The following is a 10,629-nucleotide window of genomic DNA, read 5'->3' as shown; positions in this document are numbered from 1 at the left end:
GTCTTCCATTTTAGGCTATTTCAAAGGGAAGCAAGGGCAATTCTGAACAACTTTTCAATTACAGGTTTGGTCAAACCAACAATAAATATAAAGAAATGGCTTCATCTGAGTAAATGATCCTTCCAATGCTTGACCAACTGTGGTGTTCTTTAGATTACATCATTGAATGTCAGATCAAAAGTTATGGTAGGAGAAATCCTAGAACAGTTTTTCCTTTGGGTTTGCATTTACCTACAAATACAAAACCATGGTGTATAGTTCCATACTTTTTATAGCTTTATAACTTTGGCTTTTGTCTCCCTGTTGGATGAGGACCAGGTACATTGGTATAGCTCCATAAAGCCTAATATTGGAAATAATTCAAAACCTCAAAGTCAATGTCACCTTACTCATTTCACCTGCCTAATGACTTCCTCTCTTTTCAAACAACCCAAAAAATATGTATTCACATTACTGGGAAGAAGAAACTCTCCCTATATTTGCACAATAGGGTAATTTTTTGCCCTTGTAATTAACCAGCATGAGCCAAGTGTTTATAAGGTTTCTTCTCAAACTGTGCTTTCAATTAACAGTCACCATTTCTAAATTAATCATTGCTGACCTTAACATGCAGGATGTCTTAAAGACATGATTCAAATGGAAAAAAGATAATTCCATTTAAAGAAATCTACTAACTACCTGTGCTTCATAAGTCTTTGGTCATTGCTTTTCTCTTGCCACTGCATAAAGAATCCCAGAATTCAGAACACTGCTTCATCATACCTTTAGATAAAAGTCCTACAAATGACCTTGGACCTGATTCCCATGGCTCTCCAAGTTCAAAATAACAGGGACTCATTAGCATCATATAGTGCAAAATACATACTATTCCATATATCATATAAGCTGAAATTTCCTGTAAGAAACAGGGGTACATTGAATTTCAGGATATTCTTATTACATTAAAAAAATAGAATTATTGTAATTATTAGAGGAACCCGAGTGTGGGTGGTTTATGTTGAAAAAAATCAAAGAGGCTCCCAATGGGAAGCATTTTCCAAGGATTCAGTGGAACTAATGTTCTCTTTAAGCAATCATAACTCTGGGGAAACTCAAAGTTGGCATCTAGCCAAATCCTAGGATGAAGAAAAGCTTTTCTAACAGATAAAAAAGGAACAATGTCTACGATATGTGCAGCTATGGACTTAAAGCATCATCTATGAACTACAAGTGTGTGTGGTGAATAACTTTATCATATTCAAAGACCTACTATTTGACATCTTGCCCGTGGTGTTAAGGGTAACCCTCTTCTAGGAGTAACTTAGCACTCCGCCATCAGACTCATGCACAGACTGCCTGTCAGTGTGAGCCAAGTGGCTCACCTTGCAACGTTGATCTTGCATGTCTGACTCTGCTTTTTGAACATCCTTATTCTGCGAATTGTGCTTCTGTCCTCAACAGAAGAGTCCTGATTATGTTCATTTTTTTTGTGTCCCTATGCCAATGTGAATTCTGTGCTCCCTGTATTTCTTTTATGCTAACCTGATCCTAGAATTTCAAATTTTCCTACTTGAGCTTGAGAGAACCAGCACTAAAATTCTAAAGTCCTTCCACACCATCTCCCCTCCCCTTTTAAACTGACACCAAAAGCAATAAAAGCGAAATTAATTTAAGTGGGACTGTACTAAACTAAAAATCTTCTGCACAGCAAAAGAAACCATCAACAAAATGAAAAGGCTACCTACTGAATGGGAGAAAATGTTTATAAATCATGTATCTGATAAAGGGCTAATATCCAAAATACACAAAGAACTCGTTCATCTCAATAACAAAGAAACAATGTAAATATCTGAGTGGACAGTTTCGCTGTTTGAAGAAGACAGAAAGATGGCCAACAGGTATATGAAAAGATGTTCTAGGTCATTAATCATCAGGGAAATGCATATCAAAACCACAATAAAATACGACCTCACACCTGTCAGAATGGATACTATCAAAAATGCTAGAAATAACAAGTGTTGATGAAGATATGGAGAAAAGGGAACCTTTGTGAAGTGTTGCTGGGAGTATAAATTGGCATAGACACCAGGGAAAACAGTGCGGAGGTTCTTCAAAAAATTAAAAATAGAACTACTGTATGATCCAGCAATTCCAATTCTGCATTTTTATGCAAAGAAAATGAAAATGCTAATTCAAAGAGATAGCTGCACCCCCACGTTCCCTGCAGCACTATTTACAATAGCAGATATGGAATCACTTCAGTGTCCATCAGTGGATGAATGGATAAAGAAAGGAGGGCATACATAGAGAATGGATTACTATTCAGCCATAAAAAAAAAAAAAGAATGAAATCTTGCCATTTGTGACAACACGGATGGACCTTGAGGGTGTTACACTAAGTAAAATAAGTCAGACAGAGAAAGACACTGTATGATCTCTCCCATATGTGGAAGCTAAAACAAACAAAAAACCCCACTAAGCTGGCAGATATAGACGACAGACTGATGATTGCCAGAGGTGGGAGGTAGGAGAAATGGATGAACTGTTTTCGGTTTCATTTTTTTTTTTCCAGTTTAAGTAAATTGAATAAAAAGAATGAAAGGGACAAAAAAAAAAAAAAAAAGCATATGCTCAATGAAAAACAAAACACCAGCACTAAAATTCTCAAGTCTGTTCTCATCTTTTGTTTGTTTAAACAGGGGAAAAGTGTACCCTGGAAAACGTGTCTTCCAAGGTCATGCAGGCAGTTAGAGATATAGTTAGCATTTCTTAAAATTTCACATATTAGTGTCCCAGTTCTGCATTTGGACCTTCTTCCTTTGTGAGTGAATTTTAATTGTCATCCAGATGACTCAATCCTGTTACAGTTATTTAAAGGAAAGACCGAAAGCTCTTCTCCATATCCTTCATCATTCTCACTCCTATCAACATGCTGGGGACTTAAAAATCACAACCCTGAGGGGCGCCTGGGTGGCTCAGTGGGTTAAGCCGCTGCCTTTGGCTCAGGTCATGATCTCAGGGTCCTGGGATCGAGTCCCGCATCGGGCTCTCTGCTCAGCAGGGAGCCTGCTTCCCTTCCTCTCTCTCTGCCTGCCTCTCTGCCTACTTGTGATCTCTGTCAAATAAATAAAATCTTAAAAAAAAAATCACAACCCTGAGAGGGGTAAATGGAGACAAATGAAATATGTGACAACATCGCAGCAATATTTATCTGCAGAACCTCCATAGATCTGTTATTCAGACACTATCAGCCCGACAGACATTTCAAGGAGGGCCAGCTTAGAGGGCCAGAGGGGTGGTGAAGACAACACACACTGTAACCCAGGGGGACCGCAACTTGGAGCCAGGTGACAACAATCAGCCAGAGCTCCTAAAGGAGGAATTCATGAACAGCTTAAAATACCCCCGAACTTCTCCACAAAAAAACCACTGAAAACTTAGTAAAAAAAAAAAAAACGCCACTATTTCTATAATGAACGAATACATTTCCTTGTCTAATAGGTCCTGGCTTGGGAAACTTACTGCATTTTCCCCCTTTTCACCGAAGATGAGAAAACTGTAACTTATCTTCTTGCTGACTGAACAAACTGTGAAACATTTTATAGACAGTTTCTAGATAGGCCGTGAGTCAGACTATAACTCTAACTGCCAAGAAGGCATCTGCAGTTCCTAGAGTTCTCAAAACTCCTGTCCTAACCCACCCACCACACACATTCCCCTAATATCCCATGTTACTTCTGCACTGAAAAATCAGTATAGCTCTGGTAGATTAGGGGGTGCTTTTACAGTAATGACTCACTCCCCTTCCTACCTTACAGAAAAGGTCTATTTCCGTGCCCCACTGGTAGTGGACTTGGCCACGTCACTTACTTGAGGCAACGCTGTGCTGACACAGCCGACTGGGCGCTGCCTCACCGCCGTGCTTTTAGGACGAACTGCTTGCTTGGCTCTCTCCTCTGGGATCTTTGAGAGCCCAACTCCAGCTGAATCCCATAGAAATCAATTTGTAATATAAACCACTGAAATTTTGTGGTTGTTAGTAGTGCCAGCTGATGGATACAATAGTTATTACATATGTTATTCGATTTGTTGCTTGGTAAATCTTTGCTGGTTTTCCATTTGTCTATGTCTCGCCTTCCCAACCAGACTGAAGACATTGGTGCAATTTAATACATGTTTCTAACTTCTTTGGCACCCCCAAAAGGCATACCACTGTAACTGCTCAATACAGCCCAGCTTCAGGAGCCACGGTTTTCCTCGTACTGTGCAGTGGAGGAAGTCTTCACCGTACCACCGGTAGCTCGCAGAGACAAGTGTTGTATTTCAGTAGCAATCTCGGAATATGTTTTAAAAGTACAGATGCTAAACAATTCAACAGGATAATCAGCAGAAATGAACAAGTGGAGAATCCTTCCTACGGGGGCTTTGCTGGCATTTTAAGACGCCTTTCCGTTCATGGTAGAGCAACTTTCGCACATACTCGAAAAGGCCATTTTTCTCAAGGCAAAAGAGCTGATTTTAGTAGCACAAGGCCGGAAAAACCCTTTACCGAGAGAGCACAATTTTCCCGTCGGGTCTCCCTATGAACCTGGTATTTAGAACCACCCCAAGGCGAAGAACTGATATACTTACTATTGCTGTCCACAAAGGGCACAGATCAAGCTTGGTAGGCTGCAAGGTGACCTTTAGTTGTGCTCAGAACAGCCTTTCCCCCACATTTGCAGTAAGCCACAGACTCCTGGAATTTATTCTGTCCTCCCTGAGGTAGGAAGGTCGAGGATCTATGACAAAGCTGAAGGAAATTCAGGATGTGAGGGGAGAAGGCGGACTGAGGGAGGGCTGCGGAAGGAAAGTACCGACATGCACGTGAGCTCGGTAGATCTCGGCAGGTAGGGGACCCAAACACAGAGCACGGAGTCAGTCTAATGCTGCGTGAGGTCCCCACCTGAAACAGGGCTCTCCCACCACCTCCAGAATCTAAACTGCAGTTTCCATTTACGCTTAATTTTCAATGCCTGGGCGAAACAAGTCAGGAGGAAAACCACCTGCGATTACTCACTCGGACAAATAATCTCCTTCTGGCCAGTTCCACTGTACGTCAACCCCACCTGTAAGGCAATCATACGTGGCAGTGTATTCCTGTCATTTATGTCACACACACTGAGTGTTAGGAAAAACTGTCCAGGTAGTTTATTAAGGTGAGTTTTCTTTACCGAACGAAGAAATGGTTTGAACATTACCAAATAAAGCCTGATAAGCATTTAAAGCAGTCAAGATCATTCAGAAAGATGTATTAAGGGAGAAGGTAAAGAAATCTCAGCAACTCCCAAATTGGATCTATCAGTGGCAGCAGATGAGCACTCAGCCAGTCTATTGAAAAGATTTAATTACATCTCTTTCTTACCTTGAATGTCTGAATCAGTTTGACAGACTGCTTAAAGCAATGGTTGTCTGAAGAAAAAACTCTTCCTGCAGCTGGTAAAGTGAGTCCCCCAACAGTAAGACTTATTAATAGCAAATTAATGATTGTCAAATCTAGGGCTCACTAGTGACAAAGCTCTGTCGGAACTTACCATATTCTTTCTCTCTCTCTCTCTCTCTCTCTGTGTGTGTGTGTGTGTGACATTTTTGGCTTTAAATGTCTGCCTGTTTTGTTCCTTGAAATCCTGACATGTAAAATCGTGGTATGTTATCATGGGAGCACTCCCAGTTAAGATCCCCGCCACCTGCTTAAAGCGGGAAGGGAGATTGAAAACGTAAATAACCTGCTTTGTTGGTGGTGCCATTCCGAACTTATCCAACACTAGTAAGATGTTTTTCCTTTGCAAAGGCAGAAACAAACCAGCACAGATTTTCCGGGGCTGCAAACAAAAATAAAAACAAAAAAACAACCCTAAGAAATTTAGGTGACTGAAAGGTAAAGTTTTATTTTAAAAAAAAGAAATTAAGACCTCAGGTATTCCACAGTATTTTAGTTATTGGCTTTTCAGAGTCATCTATCATGCTTGCCTCCAGACACCATTAAAAGTAGGAATGTTTCAGGATCTTTTGCAGGCTATGGAAAATATGTGCCTGTTAACCGACTGCTGCAAAGTTCTTATGAGGTTGTCTGAGAACATGTGTACCTTTTCTAGAATCCTATTGTTCTTGAAACATGGGACTCTTTTCCTTGTCCTTCCTCCTGGGGCACTTGGAATCAGTTTGTTGAAGAGAGAGGCAGTCTCTTTTCCTTTCAAGTTTGTTCAAGCTCAGGAATGAGGGGAAATCTGAAGAATTCTGTGCCTAGGCTGGAAATCAATGGAAAACGTGTTATGGTTTTACAACAAATCAAGTAGCACAGATTTGCTTTGTGTTCGGGAGTTAATCTACAGTCTCTAAAAATGCTCCACAAGCCAGTTAAAGCAAATGAAGGAAAAGACTCCGCTGGAAACCCCTGGAGAGAACAGAGCGCTATGTCACACAGCTCTTGCAAATGAGTGGGAGAGATCGTCTTAAACCTTAAACCGTGTGTTGAAAACACATGCCAATTGCTCTGATGTTTGCCATTAACAACTTCAGAATTAGCTTACAGATGGTAATCTCCACAGAGCAATGACTTTTATGTGGGGAACCCAGGGAAGAAAACCTTTTTAATTCCTTTTTTCTTTTGCAGCTGAACACAAGTGAACTGGGAGCCTCCGTACAATATAGAAAATACAACTATATCATTGAAATGTTTGGTGTTAATAATTCAGAGAAAGTGATAAACAGTCAAGGGTTTGAGAGAGTCTGGAAATAAACCTTGAAAGTATAAAAGCTGAAAGCTCGAGTTTTGAAAATTTCCTTGGCGAGTTAAAAATTCGTAGAAATCCATAGTTTCAAATCAACATTCTGGTGTCCAAATTCTAATGCCTCCATTTTCCTGCCTAATTCCAAGCAATGGTCCTGGAAATAAAACTGGAATAGGATCCAAATAGTAGAAATTAAGATAGAAAAATAATGTAGTTGCTCTTTTTGAAGCGGAGGCAAAGAATAATCCCTTAAAACACTAGTCCCCTGTTTTTACATTAACCCCAAAATCCTAACAGTGAGGACTGCTGTATTTCTTCCCATTCTTGTAAGGGGTACAGTGTTTTATAGCACGATAAGATTCTGCCCAGAAATGATGGAGAAAGGAAAGTTCACAAAAAAGACTAGGATGGCCAGAAATGCCCTGTTACCTTTCAATAGTGGAAGAGAGGTAAGGTAGATAATTCCAACTACAGAGTGATCCCCAAGTCATTTTTGCTTGGCTTTAAGTATATACTGCTGGCTGTTAAGTTTTATATTTTCTTTTTAGCAGAACTTCTTTTGGGCCAATGTTAACATGGGGGCTACTCAATTGTGTGCAGGTTGGGAAAATTGAGGGTATCATTGGAGGGAACCAAACAGCTCAGAAGGCAGGGAAAAGATGAACAGGAATTAAATATCTGCTGTCATTGTCCCCAGTGGCAGATAATCCATGCAAAAATATTTAGAAGTCAACTCTTTTATGCTATATGCCCCAGGATAATTCATTGCGCAAGTACCTCCCCCCATCCCCTATGAAAGAATGTGGCTTTCTGTGACTTAGAAAACTAGTTCTAGAAAGATCATCATCATCATAATGGTTAGGAAGCAGACACACAGAACACATTATGGGTCACATCTTATCTCAGAAAAATCCAGTGCTTTAGACAATAGTGCATGAAATTCAGGTACCTTAAGCTTAACCTAAGTCATTTCCTTGGAGAGTCCTTCCTTGACTCCTGGGAAAGGCAATAAGCCCATTTCACCTGCCTTCTCAAATAATGGCATGTCTAGACTTACATTTAAGTTCATTTTATTCCTCTTTAGTTCCTGAGCACACGACTCTGTCATCACTCAGAAAGGCTCCATTTTCAAAATCTCTAAAACTGGAATCACCTCTGATTAGATACTTCTCTTTCTTTACCTCTTTTACTTGTTTTGTTTTTTGTTTTGTTTTGTTTGTTTTGTTTTACTTTGGTTCTCTTCAAATATCTCTTCCCACTTCAGCCAGACTGCCTGGCAGTGAGTATATCCTTGACCGGAGGTTCTCAGCTCTTTCCCAGGACCAGTGCGATGAAGTACAAACTCAACATGTCAGGCGGAGCTTTCCAATGATCAGGCTCCACCAATCAATCCCTCTATTCTCATCTCCGTCCTCCTCCTGCTAACAAGCCTTGTTTCCTTACTGCTTTTCTAGTAGAGACTGACTTCTCAACCTTGGTCCCCGAGATCCTCCCTATCAGTGCTAGAATTGCACCAACCTACAATGGGAAGTTCAGTAAATAGTAGCTTTGAACCTGTGAATCAAAGGCAGGGAGGAGACCACAGTAGGACTCAGGTGACCTCAACAGTAAGAAGGGAAAGGTGGACTGTGGGGGCAGAACTGGCTGGGACGGACAGTGCAAATGTTTTCACACACGTATCTAATGCATACTTTGTGGTATAGACATGTTTATACTGAGCAAGTGAAACTTTCCCAGCCAGGAAAGTTTAAATAACTCCCCCAGAGTTGAAAAGTTTCTAAGTCTAAGAGGCAAGTTTCAACTCCAGGTGTCTTTCAGTCCAAAGCCTTGTTTATTTTGAATGCATACAGCTGCCTTCTGGTATTTATTTCTACATTAAATGTTTCTTTCATCATGATCCTACTTACATTTCCTGGTCCAGACAAAATTCACAAAGATTTATTTGAAATGCCTCAAAAATACATGGTCACTTATTATTTGGAGAACTATCTGCAAAGATGGAAATATCCTTTATCTTTGTTGTCCAGTATGGGACTCTTGGTTTCAGCTCAGGACATGATCTCAGGGTCGTGTGATCGAGCCCCACATCACGCTCTGGAGAGTCTCTTTCCCTTTCCCTCCATCCCTCCCCCTGGCTTATGCACACACACTCTCTCTCAAAATAAATAAAATCTTTAAAACCTCTTTAAATTTTATTACATTAACGAGCCATATGTGGCCACTGGATCTGTAGGTCCAGCTCTCGGCTATTCAAAAATGGCCAATCAGCAATGGCATCACCTGGGAGCTTCTTAAATATGTTAAATCGCAGGCCCTGCCTCACACCTGGTAAATCAGAGTGTCTAATGAGCCCTCCATGTGATTTACCTGCACATCAAAGTATGATGAACACTGCTCAAGCGCATTTATTAGCAATCATTATGGATTTTTAAAAAAATCACACCCAAGTTTTGTAACACACACCCCTGGAAGGCAGGAAACACCCTATTCAGTGCGCTAAGTAACTGTGTATTGAATTGAACACAGCATGTCTACTCAATCTGCCAGGTGTTCCTTCCGTCCAGGCCTTCCTTCTTGCTGGGGAAGTGAGGATACTTTGGGTTACACTTCCCCTAGGGTGGCCAGGCCTTGGAACCCTTCAGGTCATTTGCCCATGAGCACGCTTGGTTACAGGCTCCTCTAGACTATCAGCCTCTGAGCTAGGAAAAGCAGGGTCTTTTCAGCCACCATATGATCCTTGCCCTGTAGACTCCAGGGGATCTGTTGCCCAAATACCATCTGTCCTTTCAAGGTTCTGGCTGTCTTCTAGTCTCCATTCTGTCTCAGTACCAGCTGTAGGGTCTCATACAGGACTCTGCCTACATGGTCACAAAGTGAACTTGGGGCTCTTTGTGTGCAGTTCTGATTATAGCCTGAGACATGTCGGTCCCCTTTGGTCAACATCAGTGCCTCACACTGGTGCCCTTAGAGCCCTTTTGGGTGATTTCCAGGCACCAGCCTGCCATAGCCCTTGGGTTTCGTGTTCCTTCAGGCTGCTAGCCTTTTGTCTTGTTGGACAACCGAGTGAAATCTCAGGCACCTTCCCTCATGGCACTGGTGCCTCATGAATCCTTCAGTGACTAACTGCCCTCCCCCGGGATCATCTTGGCTACAAGACTGCCCACGTGCTAGGGAAGTGGGCTCCTTTCACTCACCGGATTATTGCCCAGGTCCATCTGCAGAAGCTGTCCAGGCACCAGTCGGAACACGTGCTATGGTTCTGATCATTCTTCTGGCCACCGGCTTTCCCTTTGTAGTGGAATGGAGAGGACTTGAGATCATCTCCCATGTACAGTGCTGTTGCCCCGGGAGCCTATCTGGTCACTACCCTGCTCACATTTCTGGGGTTCTCTGGTCCTTAAACCCCCTTCAGGGAAAAGGGATGAACTTTAAGCCACCTTTACTATACCACCCTGATTCTCTGAGAGCCCATCTGGTTCCTGGCTTGCCCAAGCCTAGGGATTTCTGAGATCTGGGCTACAAGCCTACCTTTGGTTACATCCTTTACTTGTGACAGTGTCCTGGAGCAAGCATTTGGGCACTCACCCACCCCCACGTGCTATCGTTCCTTATGTCCTTCAGCCCATCAGCCTTCCCCACTGCTGGGGAATTGAGATCGCTCTGTGCTACCTTACTCACAGTGCAACAATGATGCTCTGTGTGCCCTTCTGATCATTAGATCATGCTCCCTGTGCTTTTGAGTATTTTTTTGGACCCCAAACCTGTCCCTGTGCTAAAGAAGTGTGGCTTCTTTTGCTCACTGTCTTGTCCTCATCCTGGTCACTTAGAGAACCTTCTGGACCCCAAGCTGAAGAAATGCTATGGTTCTGTTTTTTTCCTC

Source organism: Lutra lutra, chromosome X (assembly GCF_902655055.1).
Source record: "Lutra lutra chromosome X, mLutLut1.2, whole genome shotgun sequence".
In the NCBI taxonomy this organism is placed as follows: domain Eukaryota; kingdom Metazoa; phylum Chordata; class Mammalia; order Carnivora; family Mustelidae; genus Lutra; species Lutra lutra.
Note: the sequence above shows the minus strand (reverse complement) of the source record.